This window comes from Sapajus apella, unplaced genomic scaffold, assembly GCF_009761245.1.
Source record: "Sapajus apella isolate SASKATOON/1434 unplaced genomic scaffold, GSC_monkey_1.0 scaffold32, whole genome shotgun sequence".
Taxonomy (NCBI): Eukaryota; Metazoa; Chordata; class Mammalia; order Primates; family Cebidae; genus Sapajus; species Sapajus apella.
Window position 1 is genome coordinate 17,190,516 of NW_022436972.1, and position 13,382 is coordinate 17,203,897.

Below are 13,382 nucleotides of genomic sequence, written 5' to 3' on the forward strand. Positions count from 1 at the left end.
CTTAAGCTTCTTAGTCAGATATACTAAATTTAAATTTAATTCAGCATTTAGGAGATACAGTCCCCATTCTCCCACTAACAAATTATACCTTAATACTAACATGAAAATCTTGTTAAAATAGACTTCAAAAGAAATCTTGATCAAGAAGATACTTCTAGTCAGGAAACTATGGAAACAAGAGAGAAAGAGCTGCTTCCAAGAAACCAACCCCAATCCCTTAAAGGACTGATAGTGTGCACCTAGATCAGTTTTTCTTTCTCTTTTTCTTTTTGTTTTTTGAGACAGTTTCCCTCCTGTTGCCCAGGCTGGAGTGCAATGACAAGATCTTGGCTCACTGCAACCTCTGCCTCCCAAGTTCAAGCAATTCTCCGACCTCAGCCTCTCGAGTAGCTGGTATTACAGGCACCCGCCACCATGCCTGGCTAATTTTGTATTTTGAGTAGAGATGAGGTTTCTCCATGTTGGTCAGGCTGGTCTTGAACTCCCAACCTCAGGTGATCCACCCGCCTCAGCCTCCCAAACTGCTGGGATTACAGGCATGAGCCAGCCTTTTCTTTTTAAGTAACATCTTCTTAAATTCCACATATAGCTTTAGGTACCTAGTGTCTGTGGAGCACATAGGCTACCCTTTAGAGCCAAAAGGCAACTACACCTGGGACAATCCTGTTTTCACCTCCAACTATTTTACGGTTTTTTTTTAAGAAGTATTATATAAAACTTTAGTTTTTATATTAGAGATTAACTTTGCTCTTGTAGAACTTCAAATTCTTGGTTATATCTACCAGTGTGAATTTGAACTGAAGACTAAAACTGCAGTTTCTGTATTTTTTTCTGGCCACAGTAACACACTGGCAACTAAATTCACAACAGAAAACTTCTAAACATACTCATCTTCCCTCACCTTCTTTTTAAAAAAATCTTCCCAAAAGAAAGCGAAAACAAAAAACAAACAAACAAAAACCTCCATCTCTTTACTTTCCTCTCAAGCTTCTGATTTTTCTCTTGACCTCTATCATCAACTGTCTTAAAATATTAAGTTCTAATATTAAAGGTAAGGATCAAAATATCCAGATATATGGGTCTTGAAAACAATTATATTCAATATTATAACTTGAAAAGGGTTTTTATAACAGAAACTCTGAAAATAAAAAGCACTTTGTCTTGTTTGAGTTGTGGTTATAAAGGTTACAAATCACTAGTACAATTCTCACTTTTTTCACGTACTTTAACACAGCTTCAGATCTAATACTATTCTGAAATTGCTATTTCTAAAAACACCAATGACTTCAGACACCAACTGGGAAGCTTCTGCAAGTGCTATTAAAAATTACACAGGGAAAACAGACATAAATCAAAGCTGTCCATCTAGACGGAATGGTCCTAACCAGGACCAATCATAACAAAGCCTCACATGTGTTGTTATGTTTGTTATATCACAAAGGCTGTACTTGCTTATATCTGAAAATATACATACAAATATTATTTTTAACTCTTTCCTGATCCCTAATCCAACTTCTATTTCTATAGCTAATGACTGTGGTGCACCCTTCCAGTCTTTTTCTCTGCACTTACCTGTATATTAGGTTTTCTGGTACTAGGTGCTATATAAACGAAATTACATATACCACTTTTCTGTACTGTATTTGTGTGTGTGTGTGTGTGTGTGTGTGTGTGAACTGTGTCTTTGTATATGTATTATATTGTATCTTGCCCTTTCATGTAAAATATCTTGAGAAGTACATCTATATCTATTTCATGTTTTTTCATTAGGTTTCCTGGGATTGGGTGTTACATAAACAAAATTACAATTTCTGCTTTTGTGTATTTTTGTGTATGTGTGTGTATGAATTGTCTTTGTGTATGTATTATACTGTATCTTGCCCTTTCATGTAAAATATCTTGAGAAGTACATCTATATCTATTACACGTTTTTTCATAAGTATCTAATATTGCAGTGTAACGGCACACCGTAATTTAACTGTTCTAATGATGACCTTATTACTTCCAGTTTTCCTTTACACATTTCCTCCTCTGCATGGAATAATCATGTAATACTTTTTTTTTTTGAGACAGTCTCACTGTGTTGCCCAGACTGGAGTGCGGTGGCGCAATCTCAGCTCACTGTAACCTCTGCCTCCCAGGTTCAAGCAATTCTCCTGCCTCAGCCTCCCAAGTAGCTGGGAGTACAGGCGCCCGTTACCACACCCGGCTAATGTTTTTTGTATTTTTAGTAGCGATGGGTTTCATGTTGGCAAGGCTGGTCTTGAACTCCTGACCTCGTGATCTGCCTGTCTCAGCCTCCCAAAGTGCTGGGATTACAGGCAAGAGCCACGGCACCCAGCTCTGCATGGAATAATCATGTAATACTCTCCATGAACATATGATAGTATTTCTGTATTACAGACATATAGAAATAAGACTTCTGGAGAATGTACATTTAAAATGAACAGATACTGCTAAACTTTTCTCCTATAAAGATGATACTATTTATTCTCAGTTCAACAGTATTTATTCAAAACTTAGGCTACCGATATTTCTACTTCTATAAATTTCCTGCTTACATTCTTTCCCATTTTCTATCAGTTATCTTTTTCATATTGTATACCTTGAATATTAATTTTGTCTATTATGTGTGGAATATTTTATCCCAGTCAATTGCTTGCCTTCCTTTTTAAATGGCATCTAAGTTTGATGTCTCACTTAAAAGGCCTTCTCCACTCAAAAATTTTTTATTTATCGACATTTAGTCCACCTGGAACTTAGTTTTGAGAGTGTCATGAAGTGGGTACCTATCTTTACTTCAATTAGACAGTCAATTGTCCCACACCCTTTATAGACTAGTACTTCCATTAATCACTCATTTATCCTACAAATCTTTATCCATGAATCTTCTCCTGAATTTATTCTATCTTTTGATCAGGATGCCTGTTCCTACTCCAAATTCTTATTTTAATTGTCATTTTATAATGTTTTGATCTTTGATGGGGATATTCCCATTTATTATACTTCTTTTTGAAATTTACTTAGCCATTCTTGTGCATGCTCCCTTCTCAAAACTTGAACCATCAGTTTATCAAATTCCATTTTTAAAATCCTGTTGAATTTTTGATTAGAACTATACTGACTTTACAGAATAATTTAGTTAAAAGCTGCCATTTTTATAGCATTAAGTTGACATATTCAGGAATATTCCTCCAACCATTCACATCTTTTTGTAGTTTCCTTCACATAGCTATTACACATTTTAAAATCTTAAGTTTTTATAATTTAGGCTGCTACTTCTTATTGCTGTATTTCATAGTTGGTTATTATTGATATATAAGAAGGCTAATGAATTTTCTAAGTTTATCTTAGAGCCAATCAGCTTATTGAAAACTTTTTAACTCAAATCATTTTCGGTTGATTATTTTATATTTTTTTGTTATTTGTATTATATTTATTTGTATTTGTAAGCAGTCACATTATCTCTAAATAGTAATAGTGATACACTTTCCCCCGTTATTTATACGTTAATTATTTTTCTTGTTCTTAATGTATTGCCTAAACTTTTGGACCAATGTCCTGTTCCTGTCTTTTAATGAAAATGCTTCTACTATTACTCTATGACATTTGGTGATATTAGTATCTACCGCAGAGAGTTGTTGTAAGGCTTAAGTAAAGTGATAAATCTAAAGTTTTTTGCAACAGCACCCAGAACATAGAAAGTGTTTAATACCTAGTAACCATACTATTTACTGAGTGCCTTTTATTTGTCAAGCACAGGGTATGCATGCATCATTGTGGAGGTCAGCAAACTAAGGCCTGTGGGCCAAATTTGGTCTGCTGCCTATTTTCATAAATGAAGTTCAATAGGAACAAGGTCGTACCCATTGTTTATCATCTATCTATGGCTGTTTTTGTGCTTCTATAGCACAATTTAAGTAGCTGCAACTGAGCCCATATGGCCCATAATGCCTAAAATATTTACTATCTTCTCCTATATTAAAAAAGTTGCTGACTCCTGCAGTACTGGTCAAACCCAAGGAGTTCATAGTTGAATGGCTGACTCAGACGTAAAAAACATATATACACTACAGTATGATATATACAATCCAGATACTGTGCGGGTATTACGGAAACATTTGGCAGTTAAGTACTAAAAGACAGGAAGGACTCACGCAAGTGGAAAGACACAAGATATTTTAATTATTTTAAAATGGATATTTATTTATATATTATCTCTTATCCCATTCTGTAAATTTCTAAAGGGAAGGGAATGTGACATTCATATTCTAAGTAGAACATTTTAAATATTCAACAAATGACCAACAGATGAATAAATCAATGATATGCAGAACGCCTGAGTGACTTAGGCATGTCTGTCAAAATTCTAGATATAAATGTCCTATGGCAAGGATTTTACTTGTCATGATAAATAGGATCTATCTTTTAATTCTTATATAGCCTATATTAGGAGACAGCTACTATTACTACTACACTGTAAAATGAAGGAACCAAGGCTCATACAGGTAAAGTAGCACACTCATGTTTCTATACGGCCAGTATGAGCAGAAATCAAGAAACAATCCTATGGCTGCCTAATGTGAAACATGCTTTCTACACTATACTACAAAGTTGTAAAGAGGTAGGAAATGATGACACAATAATAGGATATCAACACAGTATGGACTGTCACGGACAAAGGAGATTATAATTAATGCAGCAGGAATTGTGCTGTGATTTTAATTTCTGAATCTGGAGAATGATTTGAATAATTCATGTTTTTTAAATATCCTGGAAGCAGCCTAAAAGATGGTTAGAAGGGCAGTTGCCCCTATATTTTCCCAAAGGCTACTCCGTCACACACATTAGGCCAGTTTTATTAAGGTTCAAGTGATTAAAAAAAAATTGCTAACATACTATGGCATTTAAGGAATACCAATTTGAAGCATCAGGAAAAGTTGTTCCTAACAGTTACTAAAGAAACAAAACAGTACTTCCTAAACTATGAAGGTATTATGCTAAAATGGCCTTTCTAAGTATATACTGCAAATGAAAATATTACATGGAAAAAAAATCAAGTCATAAGAACAAAGACATAATGGAGAATATCTGTCTTCAGAAAACAAAAATAAATTAGAAAATTTAAACATAACAAAATTACAAATTATGAACTGTTTTCACTTTTTATTTAAGCAAATCTTAAGAACTGATTTGAAAGTAAATGAAATGACTAACCTTCAAGTTATGGCTCAGCGAAAGCAGTTGTTGTATATGACATACACTTCTATGAAGCAAAGCATGTAATTACTTTCTAATAGAAGTCTAAACTGTGATTTAAAATGTACTTAAATATCTGTTTAGAACCCCTAGAGAAGTAGGAAGATTTTTTTGCCTCCCAAATTATGTGTCTGTAGGTTTAGAAGACAATATACGTAAACCAATTAAAGTAATCCCTCACTGAGGAAATAGATAGTGAAATCATTTAACTTTTAAAAAGTTAAAATATATATTAAAATATGGATTCTGAAGAAAGAAAACAGATAAAACACTTTTTTCTCAAACATTTCTGATAGAAGCTAAGTAACATACACAATCTAATTTATCAAACTTAGGTAACTTTTTACACCAAAGCTTACTCCAAAGTATATATCATACTTTATATTTCTAGCAACTAGCATGTAAGAGATCTCAAGAAGTGAGGGAGGAAGCGATATGGAAGTCAATCAGAAGTATAGTTCATCTGTAAAATGAGAATACTGCCACATAGCTGGTAGGTTTGCATAGGATTTTAAAAATAAGCAAGTATAGGCCTAAAATTCAATGAGCTCAACAAGTGGATCTTATTACTATAAATACAGAAATAGTCTTCCCCTTGAAAAAAAGAAAACCATACGGAATGCACTTTTTGCATATTTTTGTCCCACTATGGAAAGAACAACTGAAGTTGTTTGAAACAGAAGATCAGTCTCCCTTGCAAAAAGGGACAGAGGCACTGGATATGGACTGTACTGAAAGATTAATAAGAATGGAAAGTTTTTATATGCATTCTTTTGCCAAGAAAGATGTTAAAACTTTTGAGTAAACTCAATGTTTACTGGAAACATACTATGTTTACAGAACTTCGGAGGATAAAGCTTGAACTCTGGTCCCTTTTTTTTTTAAAAAAAAAAAAAAAAAAAAAAAAAAATGGCTGCATTGCTTCCAATATAGCAGTATTAATGTAAGCACTTTTGTGATATGTACTTTAATGCTTTTATGGTTTCCAACATCTCTGTGGGTCCTCAGAATATCTGTGAGAAAAACAGAATAGGTATTATTCTCTATTTTAATGATTAGAAAACCAAGACTGCAAGAAACTAACCCAAAATCATATAGCTAATAAGTGGTGAAGTTGGAACCAAGAACTAGACTTTTGAGTCACCATCCAAGGTACTTTATCTCTTGTTTAGCAAACGGAAACAGCTGGAATGGTGAAGCTGTTTCAAGCATTTACAAAAAAACAAAAACAAAAACAAAAAGAGGGAGAGCATGAATTTCTTCTTAAAATAAAATTTAAAAAGTAAAAATTGTATTAAGTAGCAATTTATAAAGGTTGTTACTTAGTTCAAAAGGTTTATATTGCCTTAAAAAGTATGGTAGTGTATGTACTTACCAAGTATGAAAAATGCTAATCACAAATTAAAGTATAAAAGTTAAGTTTCATGATTTTGTTTGGTTGGTCTTAATGCTTTTTAACAAGAAGAAAGAAACATAATTGATTTTATCCAGGTAGCTTCTCATCTTATACATCTGTACTTTTTCCTGCACCTAATACTAACCCTGATATACGGAACATACTTACTAATGCCTGCTTAATGAAAAAATGCTCTAATGCTGTATTTTTGCTCTCTAGATGCCACAAAAAATAGAGTAGCCCCAGCCAATCGATTTGTGCAGCCACAGTCTGAGGCATCACTATTCACCTGGTAATGGCACGTGAAACATAGTACATTGAAGGAAACAGAACTGCCTTGGAAATACATATCTACATATTTAGAAACTTCAGAGAGATGTTTCATATAAATTACTTTTCATAATAGCCCATACTTATCCTTTAAGTCACCATAGCTTATCTTAAAATAATCTTAATTGAAATATTTGTAAGGAGATTTTTAGGTCTTTCTTCCATGTCTTAATGTGCATATGATAAAATCTTTTCTTGATGACCCAAGCTCATCAATGTGAATATCAATTATTAGACTGTTCCATAACACAGTGATTTTTCCTGGAATAGTGCAGAATGTCCAACTGTTTATCCCTTTATTAACTCATTCTAGCCTACTTCTAAAAACAAAGTTCCCTACAGCTTGCTCCCCTGTTGTAACTTACAGACCACCAGCACCCAGACAAAGTTTTTAAACTGCCAGCTGTGTTTTAAAAAAATGTAAAACCAGCACAGGCAGTTGATATACCTAACCTTATACAAATTCTAAATTAAGCCACTGTGTAGCTATATTCACTGCAGTAAGGCCTGACTCAAAGGCTTTTCGTCTTTCACTTCCTAATTCTGAGACCTATTCTAGGCTCTTGTTAGAAGTCTGGCCACAAAACAATTACAGTAGCACTTATTTCTGCATATTTTCTTTTAGTATAACGTGAGGAAAAATATATACACAATAGTCCTACAATGCACCAAACAATTATATAGACAAGATGATGGAAGACATTTCACAGTAAGTGCTATATGGACAATTACTTTGCCAATTATACCTAGGAATCAACAAACTAGGCCCCCTGGCCAAATCCAGTCCACAGATGGCTCGTTTTTGTTTGGTTCTTGAGCTAACAATGTAAAATTTTACATTTTTAAAAGATTATAAAAAACGAACAAAAAAGAACATTCAACAGGGACTGTAAATGGCCTGAGAGACCTAAATATTTAATTATCCAGCACTCTACAGAGAAAGTTGGGCGACCCCTGATCTAAGCCATATAAACAAACACATATAAGCTATCCATTATACATAAAGTTTAAGCCATTAATATGTCAAAGCTGAGGTATAGTTCTTTTAGTGATAGGTTTCTAATGATACAAACTGTCTTGTCCAGCTCTGCCTATTTTCCTCTTCTGATGCCCTGGTTTTTAAGCTAACATCTCAACCTAACTTTCTTTCTTTCTTCCTCCCAATTTCTGTGTTTGGATGTTATCGGACTACTTATTCTACTACTACTTCCAACTCTGCCTGTGAATCTCTTTTGGAATGCCTTTCGCTTTGTTATCTAAATCCATTCTAGTTTCCTCTGACTTCCTCCAGATGCCTTCCAAGATTGTTCTAGCCCTCACTGGCTTCACTTCCCTTTAAATTCCAGTTGGTATCACACAACTTAATAATACCACATTACATTTTTTGCTAATGATACTATTAGTTTAGTATCAACTAGTTTGTAAACTACTTGAAGGAAGACATCACACTATGTTTGTATCCCCACTTTAATAACATCACATCACCCTGTAAACACATGCCATCTCCCAAGTGCGTTTCTCAAATCTTGGAGGAAAAAACAGCCCAAGGACTGGTAATGGGTGATAAGTGATTGGAAACATCGAAAGATGACACCCAGAAAGGAACTTGGTGGAAGACCATAGGCTATACAGCAAACTTGAAAGTATATATTAAAGACGAGCAAAATCACGATAGTGGGAGGACAGAAAGGTAAGAAGAAAAATATAAAAAGAGACCGCTGAATAATTCTCTGAAATAAGACCAAAATATTAAGAAAATTATAAAAGCTCACAATACATGTAAAAGTACAAAATTTGCCTTTCAATATTAATGGCCACTAATTTTCTTTTAACAAGTAGTTCTTGACATTAATACACATGGGGGCCATATTTCTTGTTTTGCAATGTGATAAACTGAAGCAGTAAAAGTCTCAATGGAATAAACATGCACCATATTCTAAACCTTTGGAATTACAATATTGTGAATTTATTTGAACTCCACTAGCCATTGCTTAAAAACAAAAAACGAGAATCACCAATCACTTAGTTATCTGGTTAATAAAATTGGAAATAATGTGCATATCCCTACACCATTCTCAAAGACATGATCTAGGTTCATTTTCATTCAAACATGCACTAAGAATGTTTAAAAAAAAAAAACCTTTTGATTACTTCATTAAATTGTATTTTAAAAATACAAGCAAATTGAAAGATGCACAAACCTTGGATGTTATGAACATTAAAAAAATACAAATGTTTTAAAACAGTAAATATTACTAAAAATGGATAAAGTATAAATTAAATGCTCTTTGCCTAAGTAAAACCATAAAAAAACAAAGAGAATATGAATCAGGCATTCCCTCTTTTTTTATGGGGTTTTATAGGATCTCTCAGCCTTTAGCTATATCTGGCTGGTCAGAGAAGAGGAAGAAATTTTTAAATTAGTAATAAAATATGCTTATTATATTGCAGAAATGTGACTAGTAAAGAGTAATCATTAAATGTGTGTTAAAATAAATCAGGTCTCAATTACTCACACGGAGAGAGAAGTGAAGACACAGACATCACCAAAAGAAGATAATACTAGAATCAGTTTTTTTTTTAATGCTTATCATTAATTTGGGAGACACTAATCATCCTTATAACTATGCTTGACTGAGACCCGTGTTAAACAGGATTTTATTTTTCCTGAGCATTCAATAATTTGGAGGATTCAGACAAAAGGGAAAAAGAGGGAGTTAATTCAGAAGCATACAGGTGGCTAACGACAGCCAGGCTAGAATTTAAAAATTTCCAGTTAACCTACACATAGAAAACTAACAGATGATCTATGAAATAAGACAAAATAGTAAAATTAATTGTGGTAGTGCTGAAAAATTTAAATATAAGATTTAATATTAACATTTTAACAAGATGTTTCTCCTGTCATCATCCCTTTTTCCCACTAACTGGTCTTATTAGGTAGCAAGAACTATCAGTGGGCTACAAAGCTAAAAGCAACATTTTAGGTTATATTTTACAAAAGATATAGTAAAAATCCTTCATCACTGTTTTCTGTTAGGCCCACCATCTGTCTCAGTGAGCACCTTATCTCATTACTTAAGAAAAATTAATTCAACCAAGAAAATAACCAAAAGGCAGGGGATTCAACTCACTTGAACATTTTTGTAGGTGATACAAGATGACAGGAATTACAGAGTTAGTAAATACACAAAAACTAAGCATTTATCCAAACGTAAGATCAGAACCACAAAACTCAATTCGTTTCTGCCTAACATATGGCTCAAACTCCTGAGTGGCATATGTTTAGTACTGGAGCTGGTAACAGCATGGTGATAAAATATTATAGTAAGAGTTCAACTGTTATTTGATTCCTACGATACAGAAACACACACACTTTGGTTTCAAGAACTAAAAGCACAGACCACAGTAAGAAGCAAAATACGTTGTTCAGTTTTTAAAACCCATAGAGAACACATGAGGATTATATTGTAAAAAGAACAAAAAAATCTCATCAGCCTGTGGCTCTTATTTAATAGATGGTCAGACACAAAGGTGTCCAAAGAAACTTACCCAAAATCTCACAAAAAACCTCGAATTCACAATCCCTAGCACCGCCAGCAAACCACATTCCCCCTCTAAAATATCCCAAGGCTTGTAACTCTAACAGTTGAATAAAAGAACAATTAACGACCACATCCATTAAAACAGCCCCTCTTCTGCTCGCAATCTGACAAAGAAATTATTTGTTCATTTTCCTTTACCTAACACATGACGTCGTCTCCAAAGCCGTGTCAAAAGTTCGAAGATCCAAGCTGTTAAACCGGGCGAGGACTGCAGCCCGGAGTCCACCTCCCGATTGAACAGGTGGTTAACTCGCCCGGGGAGACGAACTGCCAGGTACTGGCAGCAGCCACGGAGGATCAAACACAGAGGGCGGGTTTTCGAGGTTTTAACCCCAAGATGAGCGGGGGAAACTCTCTTCAGAAAAGCATTCAACTTCGGCCGATGCCGGGCGGCCAAAGCCGAAGTCGCAGCGAGTGCCGGGCGATCCTAGCGGGAGGATTCCGCACCCGCCCCCGAGCCCTCAGGAGCTACGCGGCTCGCCGCGGGGAGGAGGCTGGGGACGGAGAGGAGTGGCGCCCGCGCAGCCGCGACGCCTCCCTCGTGCTAGAAGCCGCCTCCTTTTGGGCTGGATGGCGCCCCCAGCCGCGCCCCCGTAAGCGCGTCCCGGCGAGGCTCGGCCCCAGCAGGTGCCCGACAAGTTGACGGGTCTTGTCCCCGGCCCCACTGCCCCTGTGCCCAACAGCGCGCCCACATAAGGGAGTGGGCCGGGCCCCTCGACGGGGCCAAGCCTTGGAGAGTGCCCGGGCCCTCAGTCCCAACCTAACGGTTTCCGCGGCGCCTGATCCGGGGCGGGACGGGGTTGGGACGGTTCGGCGTCCCCCGCCTTTCGCGCGGAGGGAGTGCCCGCGCTCTCACCTCGGAGTCACGCCGTTCTGAGGCAGAAGAAGGCGGCACCTCTGGCGCCTCTTCTTAAGGTTCCCGATCGTTTTGTCTCTACCTCAGCTGCAGAGTCAGCTCTCGGGGCCGCCGCGGCCGCCGGCGCGCTGACTATTGGGGTTGTTTCCCGGCAGTGACGGCGCCGCCTCAGCCCCGCTCTTCGCTCCCTCTCCGCGTAGCTCCCGCTTTCTGTTTCACCCGAGGGACCACGAACGCCGCAGCCGCCATGCTTACTACGGAGTCGAGAGGAGGAGCCCGAAATCGGCGCGCCGAGTGCGGCTGCGCGGGCCCCGCTGACTGCGCCCTCAGCCGGCCAGCACCCCGAACTCCCGCCTCGCGCCCGCTGCGCCGGGGCCCCCTCACCGGAACGCTAGTCCCTGCGGAGCCGCCGGAGCGTGGCGGCCAAGTGGCCGCGTTCGGCTCACGGAGCACCCACACTCTCTCGGGCTTCCGGCTTTCCTCCGCGGCCCGTCTGCGCCTGGCTCGTGGTAGCATCGCTGCGGCCAGGCTCGGAGCCACACTCAGTAAGTGGAGTTCATGGACGTTCCTAGAGCCACTAACACAATTCTCAATTCACATTTCAAAAGGCTCCCCTGAGACTCACCCTGTCAGACCCTTTCCGAAAGCACCCGAACTTAAGGCTGGCAGGTGCTTTAAAAGACACTCCCCCCAGGACTAGGAAGCCTCTGAAATGTGCTTAGAGGTTTCTAATCCCCAACACTTAGAACCCGGGATCTGGATAGCAAGCAAAAATATTTAGCTATTTACTCAGTTGAAACGTGGGAGGGTGGTTTCGTAGTCTCTTCGCCAGCCAAATCGCGTGGAAAACCACGACCTCAATTTTTACAACCGCGCGAAGACTTGTAAGTCAGCGCAGCAGCGACTTCCTGGAACCTCAAGCAATGGGGGGCGCTGCAATAAGGCCTGAGGGCACTGACTTAAGGTTGCCACCGGAAGACCTGGGGAGGGGGTCGTCCTTGGACCGGGGAGTCCTACCTCAGGAACTGTCCTTTCAAAAATGGTGATGGATGTAACCAAGCTGCATGTCTGGGCTTTATTTCAGTCTATTAATTATGTGATCTTTTAAAATAGCTATATTAAAAAAAAAAAAAAAACTTTCACAGAGATCTCTTTTAAATTTGCTTATTCTCTATAAAGAATACAGTGGTTAATGAAATCCTATGTTAATGACTGACCCTCAAACCGATACCCTGGCCATACGTTTAAGTCCCAAAGGATTGCTGGGATGCACAGAATCCGTACTTCGGTGCTTTCCCTTTTTTCCTCTTTGGAATGTTCTCATCACATCTTCTAAAATCTGTCACTGCTTCTCGTCTCCTCATCTGCCTGTATCCACTCTGATCCTTCCTTTTACTCTTGCTGCTTTACTGTTTATTTTTTACTCTTTTCTCCTTGGCTGGTTTTCTCCGCGGCTCGAGGTGAAGATTGATGGGATGTTTATATCCACAGGCATCCAATGAGAGATTTCTTTTCTTCTGGCTGTAAATAGGGCGGTGACTCTATATCAAGTGGTAGCTTGAGATACTTTCATTGCTCTTCACTATCAGAAGTTCTTTCACTGTGAGAGATGTTTCCTTTTCTTGCTTTTCTTTCTTTTCTTTTCTTTCTTTTTTTTTTTTTTTTTTTTTGAGACAGAGTCTCAGTATGTCGCCCAGGCTGGAGTGCAGTGGCACGATCTCGGCTCACTGTAACCTCCACCTTCCGGGTTCAAGTGATTCTCCTGCCTCAGCCTCCCGAGTAGCTGAGATTACAGGCATGCGCCACCAAGCCCGACTAATTTTTGTATTTTTAGTAAAGATAGGGTTTCATCATGTTGGTCAGGCTGGTCTCGAACTTCCAATCTCAGGTGATCCGTCCACCTCGGCCTCCCAAAGTGCTGGGATTACAGGCGTGA

The 13,382-nt window shown here is 38.1% G+C and overlaps 1 protein-coding gene across 2 annotated transcripts in view; it reads right to left on the reverse strand.

Annotated features, from left to right (window-relative positions):
* Nucleotides 1-11,715, reverse strand: part of FNDC3A (fibronectin type III domain containing 3A) — a 198,404-nt gene extending 186,689 nt beyond the window's left edge. Inside the window, exon 1 of one of the 2 annotated variants that reach the window (XM_032294622.1) lies at nucleotides 11,447-11,715. The gene's annotated coding sequence lies outside the window, so the exon portion shown is untranslated. Of the gene's footprint in view, nucleotides 1-10,728; nucleotides 11,058-11,446 lie in introns of those variants that run through there. The other variant, XM_032294623.1, reaches the window with a different exon arrangement.
* Between the last annotated feature and the right edge of the window lie 1,667 nt (nucleotides 11,716-13,382).